We start from the raw sequence: 26,369 nt of genomic DNA on the forward strand, positions 1-26,369 counted from the left end.
CTAAATCTCAGAGGGATGAAGAAGACCATTGGTCTGAGGCACCTATGGTCCTTGACAAGGCAGAATCCAAGTCATCAATACATATTCCCTCATTATTTCACCTGTTTCTACAGCTTGGGTCACATGCATATGTATGTGTGTGTGTGTGTGTGTGTGTGTGTGTGTGTGTGTGTGTGTGTGTGTATGTGCACATATGCACACACATGGAGGCCTGAACAACTGGGCTTAAAATAGACTCCAGTGCTTATGAATCATGTATCCCTTTCTCCATCATTGGGTTTAGCCATCTGGCCTCAGCTTGTTCACATGCAATGCAGGGTGATCATAATTCCTTTATTGTGACCTTGTGGGAGGTCATGTATGCTGGAGTGATGTTGATACAGCTGATACAGCCTCTGGCCCAGGCAAGATACAGAGGGGCACATGGGGCTTGGATGGAAGCTTCTATGAGGCCAGGAGGTGGGGTTAGAGCTGGATTCTGAAGCACAAGACTGTGATGCAAGGAATCACAGGGTAAAAAAGGGAAGACAGGACAGTCTCCCGTGTTTGTGGCCACAAGTTGAAGCCAGGTATGCAGACACTAGCTCATCATTGTTTATAGTCAAGGTCAGAGCTGACACTGGAATTTTACAGTGGGGGCACTGAGGCCCAGGGCAGGATTAGACTATGAGGAACCTAAGGTGGGAGGGAGGAAGCCCACCTCTCTTATTGATGACACACTATGGTAGGACAGATGCACTTATTTTTCTAGAGTTCATGAGTACCAGCTTTGGTATAGCAATCCATCTCCAATTTCAGGTTGTGTGGCCGTAAAGTAGTATCTCCCTTGGTCTCCTAGAGACCATGACAGTACACAAGGAAACCACCCAGTGCTCAGTACTGAAGGCTAAGCAGAGCCTCAGCGGGCCCTGGTATGTCCTGTTACTTCATTTCTGGGAGAAGATGTAAGGCTGGGAAAGACCCAAATGGAGAACCCAGGGCTACCTAGTTACCAGGAACAGGACAAACGAGCTGCTCCAGTGCTTTGTGGGGAGGGGGAGCTGCCCACTGCCGACCACATACAGCAGGCAGCTTTTTTCCTCATAGCTCTCGTGTTGCGTTTCTTAATTTAAAATGGGAAATTCCGTATTTGGAAGGTCATCAATCATTTTTGTGAGCTGGGCTCTGCGGAAAGCATGGGCAAACATTTAGATTTGTGGCTTGAACTGTTGAAAATGGGAAACAATTTAAATAATATTAACATTTTAACAGCCTCCACTCAGGGCTCTGTGAAATTAACTATTATCTCTTGGAGTGTTTGTTAAGTTCAGCAGTGGGTAAGTGGCAGGTTCTCTGGGCGGTATTCATGTTTGGGAGGTTGGGTGAGACCCTGTGTGAGGTCTCTTGGGGCTAGTACCAGTGAGGTCTGCTGGCAGTACCAACAATCCCATGCCCTGGGCAAAGGGGGCATCTCTCTGCAGTGGGGACTGTGGACCCAGCAGGGCTGAGTGTTAAGACTAACTAGTGATCATTCCCAGACTCTGCTCTGAAGGAACCCCATTGGTCATGGAGGAGACCAGAAAAGTACACAGTGGTGCTAGAGAGAGGCTACACATGAAAAGGGAGTGCAGGGCCCTGGGAAGAGGAAATCATGGATGCTTCCTGGTTGAAGTTGCACCTGAAGGGATCCTGGGCACCAGGTAGCCACAGAATGAGGGACAGCTCTTCAAGGTCTGGCCTTACTCTGACCTTCAGGAAACAAGGGGCGGAGTCTGCAGATGATGCCAAGTAGAGCCTGAGACGATGCTCAGGACTGCACTGTTTCCACGAAGTCTATCCAAGCCTAGCATGCATGTCTGTGATAGGTTTGTAATCACAGGCACACAGTTGTAAGAATAGCCAAGACTGACATTTTCTAGGCAGCTTAGTGGCCCCCAGGGTGATGATAAGCCCAGGCAAGCCATGACTTAGGAGGAGAACAAGGTTATGGCTGGTGCTGGAGTGACTTTTCTCAGGGCCTCAGTGCTGCACTCTGTGAATGGACATTGGAGCTTTCTGCCTGTCCTTTCTCACCCATTCTTTTGCTTGTGTCTCAGCAGTCACAGTACAGTAAGCCAGCCCATGGGACTGTGGCCTTCCCATCATTGGGGTGCTGAGCAGATATTGGGTGACAAGTGTGTCAGGGCCCAGTGTGAAGCATCTTCTTCATGGGACATTAACTCAGCCATATTGTGGACCAGACAGCCCCTTCTTGGGGTTATGGACTGAATGTGCACGTACTAAAAACCCTACCCACAGTGCATCTATCTGTACTTGGTTCCTGAAGTCAAGCAAAATCATAAGTATGGAAACTAGTAGCATCCTTGCAAGAAGAAGAAGACCCAGAAATGCCAGAAAAGGCTACCCAAGAACATAGCAAGAACACTACAAGCTTGTAAGTTCACCTTAGAAATTTACCTCCCCAGTCACCTTAATCTGAGGCAAGCAGGCATCAGGGCATGACCCTTGGAGGAAGTGGTTGTTTGGGGCAAGGTGGAGAAGAATGAGGAGGACCTGGTCAGGAAGAAGGAGTAAAGACTGTGGAAGAAAAGATATATACAAAGAGATGTTAAAGGGATGGTGGGTTTGAGGGCAGTGGATAAAATTCTACATGTTGGGAGAGCAGGAATGGAAGGGAGTGTGAGGGTGAAAGACTCGGTGCTCAGGTTGGGTCCACTGGTGTGCTTAGAAGGCTGTTTAGAGACTCTGTGATTAGCATTAGTGACTTCTGTGTGACCTTAGGCAAGTCACTAAATCTGTCCATACCATAGTTCTCTCTCACTTGTAAAACAGAATGAAGGACCTTTGTCCTACCAATCCTCCCTCCTCAATGCTTTGTGAGATCAATGAGGCAACCACTTGGCCTGATGAAAACCCCAAAATAGGGCTAAGGAGACAGAAGGTGTTGGCTGGAGTCATCTAGATGTCCATCAGAGAAGTGCACAGCCAATTGGAATCTTAAAGGCTGTTAGGGAATTGGGTGATCTCTGAAGCTTGTGCCAAGACCTGCCTTTTCTTTACATTCCTTTTATGCCACTGTGGGCTCCATGAAAGAAGGAGAGAGAGAGAGAGAGAGAGAGAGAGAGAGAGAGAGAGAGAGAGAGAGAGAGATTGATTCTGAGGTAGAACTGTTACTAAGTCTGAGTCTTTGTGAATTAGATGCTGTCCTCCTGCATAAACAATTCCCCCTGTGCCTAGATGGCCAGGCACTGCAGGCCTGAGTAGAGTGCAGATGCTCCAAGTCTGCTTCAGCCCAATTAGTCAAGCATCAGTGCTATGGACCTGAGGTAGGGAGACTGGCTTCCTCTCCCTACACTGTATTTCTCTGATGGCCAACTAGTGGCTAGTCAATTGCTTTCTCTGAACCAAGAAAGATACAACTAATGATGAGAGCTTTCATAAGCAGGAAAGATAAGATGCTTTGTGACCAAGACTTGATGAATATAAGTGCAGAATGCAGACCCCCTGGTGTGGTAATGCCAGGGAGGGACTCCTCTGTCTGGAAGACACACTAGGGTTTGAGTAGATTTTGCCTTAGAACCATATGGGATTTGAAAATCAGATTGCTGCATTACCCCAGGCCTAGAGTCAGATCTTTAGCATTGGCTTGGGCCTTTCTTCAGCAAACTCCCAGGTGTGTGTGTGTGTGTGTGTGTGTGTGTGTGTGTGTGTGTGCGCGCGCGCGCGCGCGCGCACGCGCGCACTGGTCCACACTCCTATATCTGTGGATCTGTGTCGTGGCATCCCATAGGACTTGTCAATGGAGACAGTCAGGGCACATATCAGGCAATTACCATTTCTCCGTGGGCTTCTAGGTCACAAGTCTTTTGTCTATGACCTGTGAAAGTGGTGGCTAAGCTCTGAATCTGGGGCAGATCTATCTGCTGGGGATCTGTCTTCCAGACCTGGCTTGCCTATATCAGTAGCTCTCAGAGCTCCTGGACTTTGGGTTTTACACCACTGGCCTCATCAAACTTGTGACCTCTTACCATGCTGTACTTACAGGGAGTCTTCAAAATAACATCTAGTTCTGGCTATGGGTTCTGGCTATGGTTTCAGGGGTCAAATGTAAGCTGGGTGGGAATTCACCAGATGCTATATCCTGTTGAGTCATTATTGTTTACACAGGACCTTGGCAGACCAGGAAAGTCACACAGAGCCTAATCAGGCACCCAGAAGAGAGCAGGCTTGGTAACATGGCCAGAATCCTGGAAACAGCTGTAGCCTATCCTTGCCCTGGCTACATTGATGCTGCATCTTCAGACCTGAGATAGAAAGTCACCCCATGCTGGGTGTAGCACATCACAGTCTCAGATCCCTGACTCTCTGCATGAGAAGTCAGGGTACCAATCACCATGTTCCTCACTCCATGAAGTATGAGTTATGCCCACAGGATGGATTCTGGAGCCATCTCCTCCACACGCCCGTGGTACGAGATTGAACTCTGCCCTGAATGAAGGGGCTATGGGTGTTGGTGGGGGTATGTCTCCATTGGTATCATCTTGTCTTCTCTGAGTGAATCCTAACTCCAGAATTCTGATAGCTCCTTTTTCTGTGAGCTGTTCTGTGCATGGAGGACACTTAGGTTTGCTACCATGTCCAAGGGTAGTCTGGAAACACGATAACCTTATATGTTACATAGGATAAAGGCAAATTGCTCCATAATAACTGGGGTGAGAGGGTGGGTGTTGAAGGTTAGAGTAGGGGTGAGAATGAGGTGAAGGTAGGGGTGGATAGGGATGGATAGTGGTAAGGATGAGGATAAAGGCAGGATAAGGGTGGGGTGTGGCAATAGCAACCCATAGACAGGATGGATGTTTTGTCTGTGTAGAGTGAGCAACCACAGTAAAACCTCACTTCCTTCAGAGATGCCTGTTGGTAGAAGCCCAGAGGTGGTCCACATGCCAGGGACCCAGGCCCCTTCCAGGTTGTTGCTCTTCTCTAGCCAAACGCTGCCGCTGTGGCATGTGGCAGATGTCGGGGTCTGAGACACAGAGTCAGCCTGGCCTTTCATGTCTTCTTTTTAATTTTTTTGTAGGTTAGACTTTTATAAGTATAGATGAATTTTGTTATAGCATTTTCATACATGTATACAATGTATTTAGATTATTATCATCTCTAAGTGCTTTCCCACTCCTGTTATTTGCTTCCTTTTCCCAAGTAGTCCTTCTCTTTCCTTCTCCTTCCTTCCTTTCCCCTGATAACCCAATGACTTCCATGAGGGTTGTTTATAGGAACTCGGGTCCCTTACCAGTGACAACACCACTGAAGAAAATATGTGTTTCCCTCATGAACCATTAGCTACTTAGAAATCCTTAGATAGGGATGACCCTGTGAGCTCCTCTCTCCTCCATGACAAGACGTTGACAGACCCAATCTTGTACAGATATAGTGCATGTAATCGCATTTGCTATGATTACAAGAATGGCAAGAGCTGTGTGTGCCCTGAAGTCAGTGTTCCACATGAGTCCAACTCTTCCTCTGACCTACACTCCTCCCACCTCTTCTCCCACAGTGTTCTTGGAGCGGCTGATACAGATGTCCCACTTATGGATGAACATCAAATCTTCCCTTTGCTCCTGTGACAACTTATAAGAAATGCAGTGTAGGTCTTATGTCGGCCCACTTTGCAGATGAGGAAATGAGGACCAGAGAGGTAATATGACCAACAGAGGCTACAGTTGGTCTGATCCAGGAAGGAGTGGGAACTCTGATGTGATGCTGAGCTTGAGAGGAACAAAGTGACTCCAAATCTTTAGCTGCAAAGACAAAAATGGGGTTTCAGTTGCAAGAGGAACAGGATGTTCTAGTCAGCTCTATCCCTTCAGGAGCCCTTTCTCCTGAAAAACCAAACTTTTTCTTTAAACTTTAATGTGCATTGGTGCTTTGCCTGCACGTGTGTCTGTGTAAGTGTTGGATTCTCCATAACTGGAGTTACAGACAGTTGGGAACTGGCACGTGGGTGCTGGGAATTGAACTGGAGTGCTCTGGAAGAGCAGCCAGTGCTTTTAACTGTTAAAACTATCTCCCCAGTCCCATCAAAGAAGACATTTGATGCCACAAACAGATCTCTCTGCATCACAACCTTCTCACTTATCTCATGGGGGAATGCCCTTATCTATCTGGTTGACACCAAGTGAGAAACACCATCATGTTTTAAATGCTCCAGAAATGTCAAATTGGAAGAAGTACACTTCCCTGCTATCCACATTCCAGAACTTGGTCATGTGCAAAGCAGGCTGAGAAATAGACACAGTTGAGAAGCCTGAGCCCTGCTACCTTCTTACCTGTGGTGTCTTTCCCATTCCAGCTGCTGCTTTTCTCTGGACCATCCAAAGGCTGCTCTTTCAACCTCGCAGCTGCTCCATCAGTCTGAAATGCTATGTTCTCTCTTCACACTGTCCCTGACTCAAGCAACTATAAATTGTTAGAGCTCTCCCTGATATTCTCCCTCTACCACCAGCTTGTTTCCCTCTCATTGATTCAACCTGAATTTGCATCTTTGATGGCTAAGCAGTTCTTCAGACTGTTTATACCTCTGGCTCTAAACTCAGACTATCAGCAGCAACATTAACATCAGCTTCAGCATTAGCATTGGCTTTAGCATCAGTGTCAGCATCAACATCAGCATCAGCCTTAGCATCAGTATTAGCTTCAGTAGCAGTGGCAGCAGCAGCAGCAGCAGCAAAAACAACAACAACAACAACAACAACAACAACAACAACAACAGTATCAGTCTTAGCATCACCAACAGCAGCAGTGTCAAAATCAGGGTCATCAAGGACCTCATTAGAAGTACAAATTACGTAGTTCCACTCCAGATCTTCTGAAGCAGAGGCTGTACATGGGAAAGCTCTCCAAATGGCTTTCGGACATTGTAGAATCAAGAAATAGTTGTTTGAGCTGCATAGGCCAGTGTTCTAGCCAACTAGGAAACTGAGGCAGGAGGCTTTCAAGTTCAAGGCATAAATTGGTTAAACAGGGAGGTGTGTTAGAACACTTGACTCACATGTGTAAAGCTCTAGGCTTCTTTCCTTGCACTGCTCATGCATTCTACCTTGTCATTCCTGGCCCCAATTCCCCACCCACAACAGTGTGACGACCCACCCGAGATCACAACTGGTGGATACTGAGCTGGGAAGCAAGGCTGTTCATGAGAACAGACTCCCAGAGACAGGATTCAGTGATATGGCTCATTTTAATGAGGGGAACAAAGGCTATTTATACTTCTGAGGGCTGAGTAGGCGCTGTCAGGGTGAGTGCACATCATTGGTCAGGGCCAGGGTACTGGGGATGCTTCATTTGCATAAGGAGGAATTCCAGGTGCTGCTGGACATGACCTTATAAGGAGAAAGGACATTTAACCTGGCTTTTAGTGACCTCCTGTACTAAGGCAAAGGTGGGGCGCACAAGGCCATGTGTTCTGGGACATGCAGGCCTGGGGCAGGGGTGGGGAAGGGAACAATTTTACTCCTGTTAATCTCAGGATAAGATTTCTGGGGTTTGGACATGCTTTGCCCCTACTCTTGTTCCAGTCTGCTCCCTAAGGCTCCAAGGCTCCCCTGACCCCACATCACCTGAAAGCATGATTCGTATCTCTTGTCTCTTGGGCATGTGGATGTCAAAGAGACTCTTTCTGGGGTACAGTCACACGCCATTGCCATCTGCCCCATGGGAGACACATGGAGAGAATGGGTGGGGGTAGGTATGAACGAGGAACAGACGTGAATTGAGGGATGTGATGAGAGATCCCAGGGAGTACATGGTCTGGATCCACACTAGAGAACTCACTGTGGATGTCAGTGGAGACTGCAAGATTGCAAATGTGGGGTATACAGAATGGAGGGATGCATCAATGCCCCAGGGCTAACCTCAATCCATGCATCTCTAAGATGGTGCCAACAACCCCTCTGGACCATGTGGATCAGGGATTGACCAGTGGGATCATGGACTTCCCATAGGACCTTTTGTTGTACATGCACTCTGTGCCAGGCCTGGCCAGGCACTGTGCCCCAAGTGATTTCATCTTTACGACAGCCCTTTGAAATAGAAACTAGATTTTACCTGACAGGTGAGAGAGCTGGCATGGGCCTCTTCAATCATACTTACATGGCGACCTCAAATAAGTAGGTGACTGGGCATTTGGATGGACACTGGGCAGTTTCCTATTCTGGCAGAGCCCACCCTCCCCAAGTCAGCCAAGACTGCAAGAAGATCCAGTGCCTGGGCTTTGGTTGTATGTGCTCTTTGACTTGACAGGCCATGTAGGGTGTTGATTGCCAGTGAGATAGGGCTACATCTGTGTGTTGAGTGGGAAGTGATCTAGCCTGGTTTATTGCATTAGCATATTGCTAAACACAGGCCACCTGGCTCTGGTATATGTACACTTGCCTTATGGAGTTGCTTAGTTTATGTTTTGTTGCTATAACTAAATATACATATGAGATGCTTTCTAAAGAGAAGATGTTTATTCACGGTTGCTCTGGAGACCAGGCAGGCCAAGATAGAGAGTTGTGTTTGATGATGGCCTTCTTGCTAGTGGGAGCTCTGCAGAATTCCAAGATGTCTCCATAAGCCACATGTGTCAAGACAGAAGAAGCCTGGTAACATGGGTGTCTTTTCATATCGAAGTACAATACCCTCATAAACTCATCCAACCCCAAACACCAGCACATTTCCAACGCATGAAACTTCAGAGGAAACTCCTGGATCCTAACATCAGTGCAGAAAAGCAGGTCATTGCTTTCACATGTGAAATTTCACATGGAATTTCATTCATTCATTCATTCATTCATTCATTCCTGTAATCCTCAATGGGCTTACTGACCTTTGGAAAGAAACTGCTGTGTGTCACCATCTTTGTCCCTTGTCATGTTGATATACATACATATCCATGTGACACTGGCAGGTAGCACTGAGTAGGATATGCCTCTGTCTAAATGGGAGGTGGAGCTACAAGGAAGCTTCCAGGCCAGGTTGTCTTGGCTCGGTACCTTAGATTCTTCCCCACTCATATACTCTCTGTGCCTCCAGTGCTGCTGCACACATTCACAGCTGGATCCTGGTCCAGCTCTTTGATGTCCTCCTGTGCAATGTGGTTCTAGGTCTCATTAGAAGCTGTCAAGGCAATTTGGATTGGACTCCAGCTCCAGGTACACCGTGCTCAAGTCATAGAATCTGGAAAGATATGGTACATCTAGCAATAATTTACAAGTCAGAAGCCTGAACATTTAAAGTCCAGTGGTTATTTTTTTCTTCTTTAGAAAACTTGGAAGTCCTACAAGCAGTGACTGGAGCTTCTGTATTGAGGGTGCTGGGTGGACGGGGGAATACCTTCAGTCGACTGTCTCTCTTGCTTCAGGACCATTTAGAATCTCCCTGACCCCAGGATACTCTTGGCTTTGTGACCCTTGGGCCACTCTGGCTGGATCCTGTGGAATTGTGCAGGAATGGCTGAAGATGCCATCTGTCCATTTGCTCCTGCTGAGGAGAGCACATCAGAAAAGAAACAGAGCAGCAGTTAGAAGAGGAGCTGACCACCTACAAGAGGTTGGAGCTTATTACAAAGTTACTTATGACACCTATGGTCATTTGGGGAAAACATCTGTGGGATGTGATAGAAGAATTCTCCACTCAAAACATGGCACTGTCAGCTTTTAGATGACAGCCTTGGGGCATGGGTACCAGTCTCAGTCCAGATCCCAACAGTCAGCAAGGAATGAGTGTGACTGGCTTCCCATAGACAATGTCCTGCCAGGATGACACAGGTGCCATGTAGCCTGACACCTTTCCTATCATTCATTCATTCATTCATTCATTCATTCATTCATTCGTTAGTTCATTCATTTATTCATTTGGAACAGTGTTCTGTACAGCCAAAATTTGCCTTGAAGTTGTTATGTAGTTGAGGATGGCTTCAAGATTCTGATCCTCCTGCCTCCATCTCTCAGGTTCTGGGATTGCATGTGTGTACCACCATACCCGCTTTATATAAAAGTGTGTATTGTACCCAGGGTTTCTGCACATTAAGTAAGCACTCTGCCAGTGGGCCCACATCCTTGCCCTGCCCTGTCATCTCCTGATGCCACTCAGAAGCAGAACCTTCAAGGTTGAAGTTCCGTCATCTTGTATATTCTTGTTCTTTAAATCAGAGTGCAGATCCCAGATGTCCAGCCACACATAGCTGTGGCTACAGAGAGAGTTCCCAGGACATTTCCTGCTCTGAATGTTCACCCAATGCCACCCTAGTGACAGTGATGCTTGCAGGGAGAAAGGAGGGACATGGGAGCACCCATGGGAAGCAGGAATAGAGAGGAGGAGGGTCCCAGGTACCAGACTGCCAAGACTGGAGTAGAGGGTAGCATGCACTGTCTATCTTGGGGTCCTGTGTCTCCCATAGCAACCTTGGGGGTACAGCTGGATGATTTCCATCCTCCCAGTGAGGGACAAAGGTAAAGTATGAGACACCTAAAAGGAGACACCAAGGCTGGAGATAGTGGTTTGTCTGAAGCTAGCTAAAGGCTTCCTAAGAGGGTGACATCTACTCTGGGCTTTGGGGACAGGTCAGGAGTCTTTAGGTGCAGAAGGCATGGGATAAGGTTTCTGTTTGCAGATTGTCATGTGCAGAAAAAGAGTAACTTGTATTTCTTTTGGATGTTCCTGACTTCAGTTGTGGCACTCATTCAAACAGTCTTCTTCCCTTGAGTCTACACTGGCAAGGTCTGACTGCCCAATTAGAGGCAAACAACAAATGTGTATTGAGTACCACTTTGTGACAGGCAATATGCTATCCCCTGGAGACCGAGAGATGCATAAAACATAGCCCCTGCTCCTGGAGCTCACAGACCAGGTAAGCAGATGGTGGTCTCCTACATACAAGGAGACTAACGAGAATAAGAGAAGACATAAGCAATCAGGGAAGGCTTCCTGATGGAAGGGGAGGGCTTGCCTAGGGGACATTTTGAGCAAGGGAACAGTGATGCCTGGATTGCTGCTGAAAACCAGGCTGGGGTTGGGGAATGAGAAGTGGCAGAGCCCTCAGTGCCACCCCTGTGGGACTTCAGCCTAGCCAGGGTCAGAAGTTACCGCCTAGTTTCTCTAGCCATGGTCAGGTGATGTGTGAGACCACACATGTGGGTATGTAGCAGGCCAGATGTGGAGTTTGCAACATGTGAGTAAAAGTACCTGAATTTGTGTGTATGGGCATCTGGATCTATATGTATGTTTGTATATGTTTGTGCATGACTGTACAGGTATGTATCCATTTGTGCATGAGAGTATCTGTGTTTGTGTGACGGTGCATGCATGTATAGGAATGTTTGTGTGTGAGCATATGCGTGTGTTTGTAAGTGTATGTGAGTGTGTTTTTGTGTATGAGTATGTGCATACATGTGTGCACTTGGTGAGTGTGTATGTGATTGTGTATATTGGTGATTATGTGTGTCAAGAAATGCTGGCTATAGATGTACACTTGTAGACACCCTGAGAAGGACATTTCCCCCCCCCATAATGCAGTGGTTCTCAATTTTCCTAATGTAATCCTTTAATACAGTTCCTCATGTTGTGGTAATCCCCAAACCACAAAATTATTTAGTTGCAACTTCATAAATGTAATTTTGCTACTATTATGAATTATAGTGTAAATAAATAGCTGGTGTGCAAGTTTTCTGCCAATGTGACCCCCAAAGGGGTGGTGACCCACAGGTTGAGAACTGCAGATGTAATGCATAGGAGAGAATTTGTTTTAGGCTCTGTCCTGGGATCATGTAAAAGCTCAATGTCTCCTCATTCCACAGACTGTGGGACACAGCAGTGACTAACAGTCATATATGTTCTGGGAAGTTCCCTCTCTAGTCAAAGAGGACAGAAGGAAACCAGAAAACAAGGCATAGAGCTTAAATAAAACAAAAGCAATCAGCAGTAACTCCATGGGGATAATTTCTAGAGGACATAGAAGAGGGCAGGTGCCAGTCAAGTAGCACTGTGCCTAGGAGGTACTGTCAGAACTGTGACCTGCTTGGTGTAAATCGGGATAGTGTAGAAGAGAAACATTTCAAGCAGAACAATCTAGTGTTCAAAGGCACTGAAGTAGGAGTAGATTTGCATTATATGGGAAGCAAGGAGGTTGCTGTGGCCCAGTATGTGCAGGAGAAAAGGAGACTGGACTGGGAGAGGTATGACCTGTGACCCAGGACTGTGCCTGGTGAAGGTCAGGTATTTGAGGCTTTTGAAACAGGAGCTTTGGAACAGGACAGCCACAACATTCTACTTCCAAAGTGTTGACAGATAAGGAAGCTCTTGAATTATATGTTATAAGCATGTGGAAACCCTGAAGGACACAGGTGAAAGGCTGAGCTGGAGTCCAGAGCCAGGAAAGTGGCATCAAAGAGATGAAGGTGTCCAGATATGATAAGGTAGGATTCACAGGCTTGGAGGGGATGAGAACTGGAAAGAGTTGTTTTCCTGGGAGGTTTAACAGTGTCTCTGTCAGTTTTGTCCTGTCATGAATTGTTACAAAGGCCATTGCTAATGCAATTACTGTAAAAATCAAAGATGTTAGACTGTGGCCTTAATCCAGTGACATAGAAGATAGAGAGGACTCGAGACCCAGGAAGGACGGTATCGAGAAGACAGCAGCAGACACTGGGTGATGTGTCCACAAGTCAAGCCACCTAGGGAGCCATTAGAAGTTGGAAGAGTCTAGGAACAGGCTCTTACCTGCCACCCTTGGAAAGTATGCAGCTCTGTGGACAGCTAAACTTCAGATCTCTGGAAGCTTCTGGAATTATGGGGATACATTCCAGTAGCTTTTAGCCACCTGTCTGTGGTAACGTTCTATGGCAAGCCCCAGGAATCAGATGAGATACTTATCCAGGCCTAGCTAGCCTTGCTGTGCCAAAGCCCACATCCTGCCTGGGTACCCTTTGCAAAGCTTGACTCCTGTTCCCATCTTGTTGTGTCCACCCCTCCCTCTCCCATCTATATTAGAATAAGATTGAATTTTCTAGCTTGGGTTACTAAGCTTTCAGATCCGGGAACTGCGGCCATTCATCAACTGTCAGGGGATGTTGTAAGCAAAGGGCTTTAAAAACCATGTTTGCTTTTTAGGGTGATAATACTTGGGAGGTGAAGCTAGGAGGGTTATACATAATGCATGTGTTTTAATGGGCCACGCGCTATGGCCCTCTTTAGTTGGAATGATTCGTTTTAATGTTCAAAATAAATATCAGAGACAATTTGCCAACAAAGCTGATTTTCTTCGCCCGCCATTAACTTAATCTTTATACCTCAGTTTAATGACAGAGGGGCTGCTGGAAGTCAGTAGGAGGGGCAGAAGGCATGGTCATGAGCCACAGGGTGATGTCCTATCTTGATTTGTATAACAGCCCCAGTGATTGCCCACTGTCCTGGCCTTGTTATTCTGAGATGGGATCAATTGGCACTGCTTCAAGTGCTTCTGATAAATCAAACCTCAACTTCATATGGTTTAATAGAAAGGTAGAGACATTTCCTGATTTGTATGATACATTGTATAGTTTTACACATGGGGAAACTGAACCCTGTGAGCCCAGGAGCATAGCATGGGAACACTGAGCTTCATGAAGTATCAGCCCCAGGGCCTCCCCACTGCTTCAGCTTCTCTCTCTAATCCTCTGCTTCCTTCTTATCTGCTCATCCTTCCACCTATGCCCATTCTTGGGTCTCCAGTTTCATGGCCTTCTTGCCACACCTGAAAGGCTAATCCTGAGGACTTCCCTTGTTTTGCCCTGACTTCCTGGGGCTGGTGGTACATGAGGAAGGACTTGCAGATCCATAATCTGATCATAGCTTCACCACCCATCCCAAACCAGCCATAACCACCCCCTGTCCAGATCCAGAACACTCATCATACCTACTTATGCTGCTAATTAATTTTAGATATCTATATGGAATTTAAGGACGGTGTGAGGCCTGCTGCCCTGACCCCGACTGAAGATGCACGGGAACACAGAGTGATTGTCCCTCCTCACCCAGAACTGTGCTCTGACCTCACTCACAGCTGCTGTTGGCAGGTGAGATGCCAAACTCAGTGGCTTTGGCTCCAGAATTCCTGGCCCAGTGCTGTCAGTCTGCCCTGTGTTGCTAGATCCAAACAGCAGCCACTGAGGGACTGAGAAAAAAAATAATGTCCTGTTTCATAGATTTGAGGCAAGGTCATTCAAGACTAAACCTGGGCATATGGCAAGATCTTCAAGTGGGCATCATCCCATTGTAACAGGTGAGACTGGAGAGAAAGATGGTATTTAATGTGGCGCTTGTAGTTCTTCTCCCTGTCTATCATCTATCTATGTATCTATGTATCTATGTATGTATCTATGTATCTATGTATCTATGTATATGTACATACATATATATGTGTCATCTATCTATCTATCTATCTATCTATCTATCTATCTATCTATCTATCTATGTATCTATGTATCTATGTATCTATGTATCTATGTATCTATCTATCTATCTATCTATCTATCTATCTATCTATCTATCTATCTATCTATCTATATCTATCATCTATTTATAGATCACTGGATTTAGAAATGGTATATTTTCTTTTTTTAAAAAAGATGTATTTATTTATTTATTTATTTATTTATTTATTTATTTATTTATTTATCTATCTTATGTACACTGTCTTCACACACACCAGAAGACGACATTGGATCCCATTACAGATGGTTGTGAGCCACCATGTGGTTGCTGGGAATGGAACTCAGGTGCAGTCAGCACTTTTAACCTCTGAGCCATCTCTCCAGCCCCTACTCTCAGTTTTTTATCGCTACAGAGTGTAATGTGGCTGTCTACAACAAGAGGACAGTAGAAGCAGAGACTCTCTGCGCCTTGGAAAACTCTCTTGGGTTTTCTAGATTTCAGCCTCTTCTTTCATCTGGGTATTGGGAAAGCTGTTTATAAGTCCTCTGCTATCTTGTGGGAATTTGGCCAACATGGGTTATAGAGTAGGGCCCAAGCCTCCATGTTGGAGGTCTGTCACTGCAGCACACTGAGCAGTGGTATGACTGCCCTGGGGAGAAGAACCCTGCTCTTTCCAGGCTTTGGCTTCCTCTGGAGGGAAGAGGTGGGTGGGAAGCACCTGGGTTTGCATTGAGGACTGACATCTTCATGCAGACATTTGGTACTGTCCACGTTGCCCTTCATATGCCCTATGAGAATGACTGTGGCTCTTCCAACCTTCCCATACCATTGTCTATAGCCTATCTCAGAAGCTTCACAGATTAAGACTTTGTGCAGTGGAATACCCTGTTGAAACTTTTGCTGACCCTTTCTGAAATTCCCCCACCAATGCTCTTCATGGCATGACTACTGCCTACCCCAGGTCCTCAAAATTCCTCTGCACCCAGTACTGTAGACTCCAGCTACCCTACAGTCATTGCATGAAAGGGACTCTTATCCACCCAATCTTTGTGTATGCCCATGCATATACATGTGCATGTATGTGCATTTATGTGTATACAGGCCAGAAAATGATGTCTGGTGTCTTTCCCAGTATCTATCTATCTATCTATCTATCTATCTATCTATCTATCTATCTATCTATCTATCTATCTATCTTCCCCTGTCCATGACATAGCTTCTCCATGTTTCAGTTCCCCTGATAGAGCTTTGAATTCTATGTACCTACAAGGTTACAGGGCCAATTCATCGGGAACAAAGACTGAAGCTGCAGGAGGAAAAATATCCTTGGATCTGATTTCTAGCTCTGCCACTTCCCAGGTCCATGGATTGGGGACATGTTGGTTTTCACTCTCTGAGCCAAAGCATCTTGCTCTGTGCGGTGGCACATGTGGGAGAACAGTTGAAGTGATGGTGTGTGTGCACCTGCAGCTCAACCTTCCTTCTTTGTCTATCGTTCCATTTGGCTCTCTTCAGGTAGATCTTCCTCTTCCAGGCATACTCTGAATTCCTTCCTGGCTCAGGAGGTTCCGTTTTGTTCCTCATGATCCAGGACTTCCCTCTGCCTAAAACCCCATATTCTCACCTCAGCACAGGGCCTGAACAGTGGAACCTCTCTTCATCTTGCTGGGTCAACCAGATGATCACCAAGCCATTAGTTGAGAGAGATTTCCTGAGAAATGACAACTGGTTCCTTTCCCCTGAAGAATCTGAATGACAAGCTGGTAGGGTCCCTAGAAGCTGCAGAGAGAGTGTATCTAAGTCTCTACCTACCCAAAGGTGTCTGGACAAAGCGAACTTCACTTTGCCCAGCGTGTGAGGGCAGCTGGCAGACTCTGACTCCTTCATTCATTGGGCATCTATCATTTAGTCTTGGGCTTGGTGCTCTGAGGAAAGAAACCTGGAGTCCCCTGGATCCTGCTGGAATCTCTAATACTTTCCAAGAGAAAATACCCCAGTGTCCTCTGCTCACTTTAACTGCTATTTTGCCCATTTTCCCATATACCTTGAACTTGCTAATATAGCTGAGAATGGCATTGAACTTCTGATCCTTCTGCCTCCAGCTTTCAAGTGTTGGGATTGCAGGTGAACACTACCACTTCCCATTTGTGTGAACACTGGAGCTTGAACCTAAGACTTTGTGTATGCTAGGTAAGCACTCTACAGAGCCATACCCCTCAGCTCCCCATATACATTTTAATGCCAACTTCTGCTCTATAGTTCCAGAATTGGAAATCCAGGATCAAGGCAAGCACTGGACAAGGTACAGAGAGATTTACAGGGCTCAGTCTGTTCATTATTCTATTCTGGTCCCAGTGCTACCATTGCATGACCGCTTCCAGGAAGAGTAACCACCAGGTCAATCTTGTCAGTCAGCCCCTGTTCTTTCCCAGCTGGGCTGGTTTCTCATGACTCCCACACTCTATACAGAGTATCCTTGCCTCCAAATTTCTGGTTCAAGGCCTAGCAGAAGGCCTCCTCAGTTTTCTAACTGGATGGATGGGGTGGAGAGAGGGGAATAGCAAGGTTTGAACATGTTTTAATTATGTCCCCTAAAGGTGTTTGGAAGACAAGTAGCCTTAGGATCTAGAGGAGGTGGGGGTCTAGTGAAAAGTGGTTAGGTTACTGTTTGAAGAAGGAATTAAGACAATTTTTATGGGTCCCTGGTTAGTTCTGTCAAGATTGGCCCTCCTCTCCTGCTATCTGATTCCTGTCTCTCTACTCAAACTTCCTTTGCAGTGTTTCAGATCCTGATGCCATTTTTTTTATGTGATGCAGTCAAAGAGAGCCTTACCAGAGCCAAGCATGGTATAGAACCTTACCAGAGCCAAGCATGGTATACCGAAACTCCTCACAACTATGAGCTAGCAAACCTCTTTACTTTGTAAAGCATCTAGCCTCAGATATTTGACTACAGTGAGAGAAACTAATACAGAGGGCATCAGTCTCTTCACTTCATAGCCTTTAAATCTACCACTAGAAGTCAGGGTCAGGAAATGTACTAGTTGGGAGCCCAGGAGGTCTAGGTTGAAAGCCTAGCTCAGTGAGCATTGTTGTTAAAACATGGCACCTCACAAGTCCTTCCACTTTGAGAGTGTAAGAAATCTTGTCTCAGCATGGATGATGTATCAAACAATGGTTATCTCCATCTATCTCTCATACACCATCCACTCATTTATCTACCCATATATCCCTCTATCATCAATTTATTCATTTTATCCATCCATCCATCCATCCATCCATCCACCCATCCATCCATCCATCCATCCATCCATCCATCCATCCATCCATCCATCCATCCATCCATCCATCCATCTGTCATTAGCCCTATGCTCAGAGGAACTGAAATCAGCATCTATGACTTATCTATATGGGGGAAGAAGAAAGGCCTGACCCTCAGATTCCCTTATTGGGTGGGTAGGAGCAGGTTTGCTCAGTCATGCTCAGGTAGTTAGACCCTACATCACATCACACTTGGATAGTCATAACCGGGAGAAGCCCCAGCCCCAATTCCATGGCTTGTGTTGGCTTGGCTCCCTTTAGCTGCAGCAACACAAGCAAGTGCTGCTTTCTTCTTGTCTTTTATCTTCCCCAGACTCAAAGTCAGGAATTTGTTCCCTCCTCCCTACCAACTATGTCATTTCCTTTTATTACAACCCCCAGAAAAATGGCGAGGGATTACTTGATGGAGTTAGAAAGATTGCATTTTGTTTTGCAACTATCAGCTTAAATATAATGTTTAAGAGATTATGAATGGGTAATTAGCTACTTTTTCCATTACTTCTCTCTCAGAAGCAAACCCTCAACGACTGTGATAGGCAAAACAAAAATTGAGGCTGCACACCAGGAAGCTGGGGAGTGCACTGGCATTTCTACCTGGGGGTGTGGTCCTTTGGGGGAGAAAGGTGTTAGTCTGGTGTCTGAACAGTGTTAGAAGGAAGACAGAGGTTGCTAAAGACACGATCAGTGAGTGTCCTGTGTTGATGCTCCTGCCTTGCCCCTCCCACCCCACCCTGATGGGGAACAGTGGTTATGAAAACCGAAGGCAGATTCTGTAGATACTGTCTATCCTGAGTCAGTTTGTTTTGGGTGGAAACAGCCTCTGATGGAGCTCTATTGGGCCATTTCAGGGGACGTTTATCATTTAAAAGGAACAATTTTAATACCTACATTTGCTGTTCAGTACGAGCCATAAATGTGATTTAGGTTTCTTTTTATAAAAGACTCTACAGGTGATCACACAGGCTCCAGAAGTCTTCCTGCAAGTGGGGGCCATGAAACGAGCAACTTCTACAAAAGCCTGCCCTTCTCTTTTACCTCCTTCTCTCTCTCCTTCTCTTCTTCCCTCCCTCCCTCCTTCCTCCTTTCCTCCCTTCTTTACCTTCAAGCCCTCCCTCCCTCCTCACTCCATCCTCCTCCCTCTCTCCCTCCCTTCTCTTCTTCCTTTCTTTTTTTCAGTATTGGGGATTGAGCTAAGACGGTATTCACACAGGTGCTCTCCTGCTAAGCTATACAGGCCCAGTCCTTTCTTGAACTTTTTCTCTTGAGACCTTTTATGAATTTCTCAGGCTAGCCAGGAACTTGTAACTCCTGCCTCAGTCTCTTGAGGATCTGTTATTCAGGTCTGAGGCAATAAGCCCAGCTGGAAGTTTGTCTTTTTACTCTTTCCTGGAGTTAATTGAGTTAACTGAGGCAATGGACTGAGCTGTGAATCTTCCCAGAATCTTTCCGGAAGGGAGTCTGGATTCCCTGCCCTTTGGGAATGTCAAGGAAGGTTGGTCTCCAGTCAGTGAGGCCATTGGACTGCCAGGCTGGCACCATGTAGAGGTTCTGGGGTGTCTGTCTCTCTAGGCTCTCAGTCTTGGCTGCTCCATCTGAGGTGGCAATGGTAACAGGTCTACCTCAGTTCTGCTCAAAGTCAGGAGACCAAAGCTTGTTAGAGACACCCTGACCTTGACTTTATCCAGGCTGTGAAGATGGAGTAACAGGGAAAGGACAGTCTATGTCATAAGCCATGATGCACATAAGCTGGAAACAGGTCCAGGGCAGAGAGAGCTGCTCAGAGTTCACAGACACCCTTATCCCACTGGCTTCTAGAAGGTCTTGGGAGCTAAAGACCCACCCACCAAATGCTTAGGTTTTATGCCAGTTAATGACCAATTAGCAGGTCCAGTCCTGACTACTAGACTTTGATTAAATGTTGAAACACTTGTGTGTGTGTGTGTGTGTGTGTGTGTGTGTGTGTGTGTGTGTATGTCCTGAGATGGTGAGGGGAAGGGGAAGGGAGACAGTGAAAGACAAGACTGGCCCAATGGGCATCCACTAGTGTTGGAGGGCCCTGTGTACTTTAGAGCATGTGAGTTGGGTGAAGGCATATTCATGCTTGGCCTTGTCTGAAAGTATGTCACTGGAGAGACAGACTGAGACTCTTCCAGACACTAGAGGGGTGACCATAGATATTGGAGCAGACGTCTATATAATCCTGGTGTGTAGAGCTGAGCAACTGTCCTCTAAAGGGACCCATTAAAGAGGCAATGCAGACAGAAACTCTCTATCACGATCCCATTTGCCACAGAGGCTGTTCTTACATTGGCAAAGACCCCTGTGATCTCAACATTCTAGGTCCCTTCTGTTTTTGTCTACAGTTGACCTTCTAGTGGCCTCCTACCCCAGCAAGGCTGGTAAAATTGAAAGAAGGCAGAACCCTTCTGTATGGATCTGCAGCTTCCTGATGAGAGATGTCCTCATGGGGTGGGGTGAGGGTTGGGATTAATTTTTGGTGAAAGAAGTGTTGGCTGAACATGCAGCTTTCAAATTGTTGACTATGATATTAAGTAACAGGCAGACTCCTGTCCAATGGATGTTATTAAAATTAACTGTTTAGCACTACATTTAGAATCAAAACCAATCTGTCGCTCCTAAATTGGTTTCTTTCAGCTGCTATTTGCAGGTAAAATGAACAGTTTTAACAATTACCTCTCCAGTGCAAATCATAAACCTGATTTACAGGAAAACACTTAATCTACTGCCCTCGACTGTACCCAGAGCTGCCAATTAGATGGCGGTAAATTTCCCTGAGTGTCGATTTGCTTTCCAGATAGCAGCTCAGCCCCTGGGCCTCCATCACCTGTAGGTCCAGAGCTGGGGCCCTGGCTGGGGCTTCCCTTTGGCAAAGGTGGGCATTCCAAAGCAAATGACTGTCCATCTGGAGCTGGGTGCTGGGGAGCCCTCTGCTTTAGGCTATTAATTTGAATTGTAAAAACACAAGTGGAATACCAGTAGTATTTAACCCACTCAGAGCTGGTTGGTAGAGTGAGAGACTCAGAATGGTTGGAAAGAAAGACTGAAGAGCATGACTTCATTTATCAAGTAGCCATCTCTCCAGTTTCTGACATAGTGGTTCTTCAGTGAACTCACTAGAAGGAAAGATAGGGACCAGGCATTGTCACTCATGGTTTGATAACTGTGACCCTCTGCTGTGTGTATTTGTGTGTGTGTCTCTCTGTGCCTCTGTGTGTGTGTGTGTGTGTGTGTGTGTCTCTGTGTGTGTGTGTGTGTCTGTGTGTGTGTGTCTCTGTGTGTGTGTGTGTCTGTGTGTATGTGTGCCTGTGTCTATGTGTGTGTGTCTGTGTGTGTGTGTGTCTGTCTGTGTGTGTGTGTGTGTGTGTGTGTGTGTGGTGTCAGGGTTGTGTAATACCTACTTGTGTATTTGGAATTTGGAGGTGAAATCAGTTGTCCTCAATCATTCTTTACATTAATTTTTTCAACTGAATCCCTTGCCAGGCTGGTCATGAAGCTCCTGGAATCCTCATGTCTCCTCCCAGTATAGTGCTTATAGATGTGTGCTACTGCACCCAGCTTTTTAAGTAGGTTCCAGGGACCTGAACTCAGGTCCTTGTGTTTGCACAATAAACACTTTGTTCACTGGCATGTCACAGAGGCAATGATGGTGCTCAGAGCAGTGGGGTGGGAAGTTAACATATATAGAGAGAGATGTTGCAGAACTCCTTGTTTGAGTGGGGCTTTGAAGACTAAATAGGAGTTTTCCAAGTAGAGAGGGAGAGGAAAGGGTCTCTCAGGAACCAACACTTGCAAAAGTCTAGGCCATTAGAGTTTTCAGGAAGGTGCCTGCTGCTCTGGTGGAGCAGGTGATCCCTGACATCAGAAATGTTTCTTTTGAGAAGTTTTGATTTGGGCTACGGTACTGCTGAAAACCTTTTCTAAGCTAAGAAAATAAAAGACCATAGCCCTGAGGTGCCTGGTGCCAGTTGGCAGGGACTGTAAATGCCAGGAAGTTCTGAGTTGTAGATGGGAGGATGGTCCCTGGGTATTGTGAGAAGTCAGAAAGCATATGCAAACCATATGCAAATGAGATGCAAGCCAGCACCTGCTGTGTGCATTGTGTACTCTGGCACTCTGTGCCTCAGGGAGGTAAGCTGGCCAGTCTTTAGAGCTCTGACTAGATGTACCAGACATTATGGGGGCTGTGTGAGGAAGAAAAGTGCATCAAAACTGCTCTGGGAAAGAATGAAGTCCCAAGGGGTAAACTCCAGAAAGGAGGGATGAAGGTCAAGGGCTACAGAAGCTTGGAGGCCTCCCTAAGTCTGTCCTGGTGGCGGTCAGGATGGTCTCAGCCTGAAGTCAGTCCTTTGAGGGTCTCCCAGAACTAATGCTGGGTATATAGAGGGCTGTGCTTTCTCTTGATCTGATGTCTATCTGGATCAGCCTCCTTCTGTGCATCAGAGCTGGCAATCACATCCTGGGCTCCTCTCAGGGGACTCTGTGGTCACCTCTTGCCCTTCAAGACTCCTGTGAGTGGGAAAGCAAACCCAGGGGACAGGAAAAAGGAAGTTTTCCACTCAGATCTCTGTCTACTTAGGACTTGCATCAAGATACAAGAGGCCATGGTGGGGAGTATCTCAGTGAATAAAGAGTTTGCTGCACAAGCATGAGGACCCAAGTTCAAATCCAGAGCACATATGTAACAAGACAGAGCATGTGGAGTGTGCCTGTAATCTCAGGACTGGGAGCTGAGACAGCAAGATCCTGGGGACTCTCTGGCCAGTCAGTTTAGCTGAAGCAGCAAGCTTCTGGAGAGTGAGAAAGGAAGTTCTACAAAGCTGACTTAACCCCCAGCACATGCATGCTTATGAGTGTGTGCAGCATGCAACCTCTCCCCTCCAGTGACACAGGACGATGAGGACCCTCCCCTAGAGGACAGCATAGCTGCCTTCCAGAAGTTTCCAGAATTACTGCCTAATTGGCTATATGGTCTTGCACAGATTTCCTCTCTGACAATCAGTCTGTGCCTCAGAAGTTCACCAGACGTCCAAAGGAGATCTTTTCCTGTTGAGAGCCTTCTGATCCAGTTGGTAGGCATTTGCATACCTGATATGACCTGCATGGCTTTGGCCTTGACCTGACTATGGCAGGGAATGATCTGACAGGGAAGGGAGTTGTGGCTGATATAGGTCACCTGAAGTTGGGATCAGGTGGGCTATGCACTCTGATGGAGACATACCAGCAGCCCTGAGGCTCACTACAATTATGGTAAATAACACAAAAAGGCAGATTAGCTAGTCTGGATAATGGGGGTGGGGGTGTCTATTTGGGAGCAGTCTCAGGGTGTAGTCATCTTGGATGTATTGGCGTCCTTGACATGACTATGCTCATGACAACATTCACTTAGGACTTCATTACCTCCCCCCACACACTGCCCCACCACCACCAGAGAGAGAGAGAGAGAGAGAGAACACACTGAAGGGATAGGGGCTTAATTAAAAGCAGTTTGGAGGGCTGAAATGGCACAGGGCGATAAGCTGGCACAATGGCCCCAGGTCCCTGCACAGAGTTGCTCCTGGAGGGAGGATAGACAGGGTGGTTCACCAGGCCTGCTCCATATATGGTATGTGGGACAGTGGAAAGGGCCTTCTGCATGCCTACTGCACCCCTGGACCCCACCTTGGTCTCTGCATCTTCTCCAGCCAGCAGGCCAGGGACAGCAAAAGCAGGCAGCAGGCAGCAGTCCTGGCTCTCCTTAGACACTTCTTCCTGCTGTGTTCCCTCGTGTTTGTCTCTCTGTTTTTCTCCTCTTATCAATCTCTCTTCATACCGTATCTAAACCCTAGCTATTGGTCTGGAAACTGATTTTCCCACCCTTTTCTTTGCACAGCTCTTCATCTTCTTCATTCAGATTGCAGGCCTTGTGTCCTTTGGGGGAAATTAAGGAAGAGTCTCAGTCTGTTTAGGATAGGAGGGCAGAATGGGAGGGGATCAGAAAACAGCTTTCAGCAGGTGGCACTGTTGGGTGACTTTTGCTTTTAACACTGGGGGAAAAATAGAAAGGATCAAAACCACACTAGAATCTATTGGCAATTGAGGTTTTTGTTTTGTTTTGTTTTAAATAAAAATCATAACTTATTTCCCGCGCATCATTAAACAAGGTGCAGTTTGTATGTGTGATGTGTGTGCTGAGGACACATGAGTTGTGGGTACCTGATCTGTGTGGGACTCTGTAGGGCTGAAGGAGTGTGTGTGTGTGTGTGTGTGTGTGTGTGTGTGTGTGTGTATGTGTGTACTGAGAGAGGGCTCTTGCCAAGTTCATGGGTGACTATGTCTATGTTCCAGCATGATGTAGGTGGGTGCACAGACTGAAAGGCTTGTGTGAAGCCACAAGCACCAGGGTTTTGTACAGAGAGTGCTCCTATGAAAGATGTTTATTCCTCATTACCATCACTGTGTGTGTGTGTGTGTGTGTGTGTGTGTGTGTGTATGTGTGTGCGTTTGTGTGCACACACACATGTGTGTATGTATGGTTGTGTTGGGGAGGCTAACCTTTTCCTTATGCTGATACTGTTAGTACCACCTTTAGCAGGCCAGGCTTCTTCCTTGGGACAAGAGCAAGCATCTACATACAGGTTCCAAAACCTTGGCCCCATGATGCTCCTGGCTTCACATAAATCCATGACGACCTGTGTATCTATCTGCTCTTAGGCTTTCCCTGGAGCAAGCTCCTAGAGTGATGCTCTACCAGAGGTAGCAATGGCTCTTGGGCAGGCTTGCCTTTTCCTCACTGATCATTAGAGCTGTGACTGGAAGGTAAGCACAGGGCCACACGGTAAAACCCATGACTCTTCTAGCTACTTGGTTGCAATGGGAAGAAGAAGGGTCAATTCTAGGATTGTTGTAGGGTAAGGGAGGCCCAGAGAAGGTGCTGGGAGGCTATGAGGTCACACAGGAAAGGGTTCAGAAAACAGGAGGGTTGAACGGTCAGTTCCTTTGTCCTTGAGGCCTGTCTAAGAAGCCTGGAAAAGCAGGCCATGATGTCAGGACGGACTCTGGAAGGAAATGGCTCTGGCTTGGGCTAGGGCAAAGGTGACATTGACTTTAAAATTACTTTATGGTTTCCTCCATTCTTTTACAAGAACAATATGTACTCTTTGTAGAAAGCTTAAAAACACAGACACCAGAAGAAAATTAGATACCCAGAATTCTGATTCACGGAGACGTTAGGGAGTTTTGGTGGGCATAGCACCAGGTTTTATCTTTTCTTTAAAAGAAAAAACATTTTATTTTTAATTACACATAGACTTTTGGAATACCTTCTTGTTAGGAAAATTCTCAAAATTCAGGTCAAGCTGGAATTTTCCCTTCCCCGAAAAAGTCATGGTTTCTCCTTGCTGAAGGGAATTTTGATGTCTGCCATTACTCGTTGTTTAAAGTTCATACACACTGGTATGTAAGCTTGGTCAAAAGCCTGTGAGCCAAGAGCTTCCTATGGGAGAACTTAATAGATGGACACATGGTCAAGCTGCCTTCTATGTGTTTAAGCTTATGTCTCTAGCTGAGTGCTGCTTCCTCCTTGGTCAAGGGTGCTTTCTTCTGTAGCGGGCAGCCACTAATGCAGAGGCTCGTAACTGATTCAAGTGTTGGTTGAGAATATGTGACCATTGAGTGCTTAGCCATAAATGGGACATCTATGTTAACCAGTCAGGGAACATCACAGAGAGGAGTCGGAAAGCACATCAGATGGGGAGAATGGGGAAGAGGGTTGTGAAAAGCTGTCTTCAGGACTTGATATGGCCACTGTGCTCATGAACTCACTCAGTTGTGGCTAGATGCAGGAGATTAGGCCAGCAAGATCAGTCATTCCAGTGAGGTTACTGAGAGGAGGGCCACACGTGAATGTGAGAGACAAAAATGTTGGGAAGGGGTGTCTGGGGAGGGTGAGAGAAGGGATTTGGGAGTGAATATGATCAAGATGCTTTGTATAAATGTATGAAATTCTTATAGGATAAGTAAAAAGTATAAAAATCACGTTCATACATCTTTGGATATGCTCCCATGGGAATGCATATCATGTAACCCAGGCTGACCTTGAACTCCATATGTAGCTGAAGATGATGTTGAACTTCTGATCCTCCTGCCTCCACTGCCCAAGTGCTAGGATTACAGGCATGCACCACCATGCTTAGTTTATGCAGTGCTGGGAATCGAACCCAGAACTTCTCACATGCTAGGCAAGTACTCACCCTACCATCCTCAGGCTGAGATGTTGGCTTTCACTTCTGTATTTCTGGAATATTTTTCAACCTGAATGGTATCATGCCACGTACATTGCTTCTTGCTGTGGTCTTTGTCTCTTGACTACTAGTTTCCAGGTTGTCTCAGTGATGATGTTCAGAACACTCACCCATCTGTCAAAGCCACAGGATGGAGCTCCCTGGCTTGCACAGGTCAGAGTTACTTAGCCATATCCCTTAGATGGACATTCTGATTGCTTCCACTGTTGCATTTCTTTGCTTTTCTGTTAACACTGTTCCAGCTCAAAGGCTTGTTACCCTGCCTCTCTAGGTCAATGGAAATGAGAAATTGCTACTGGCCATTTCTCCTTTCACACATTA

The 26,369-nt window shown here is 46.3% G+C and overlaps 1 protein-coding gene across 8 annotated transcripts in view; it reads left to right on the forward strand.

Moving 5' to 3' along the window:
- LOC134482310 (uncharacterized) overlaps positions 1–26,369 on the forward strand; it is a 445,899-nt gene that overhangs the window by 82,294 nt on the left and 337,236 nt on the right. The window lies entirely within an intron of this gene.

Source organism: Rattus norvegicus, chromosome 16 (assembly GCF_021556685.1).
Source record: "Rattus norvegicus strain SHRSP/BbbUtx chromosome 16, alternate assembly SHRSP_T2T, whole genome shotgun sequence".
In the NCBI taxonomy this organism is placed as follows: domain Eukaryota; kingdom Metazoa; phylum Chordata; class Mammalia; order Rodentia; family Muridae; genus Rattus; species Rattus norvegicus.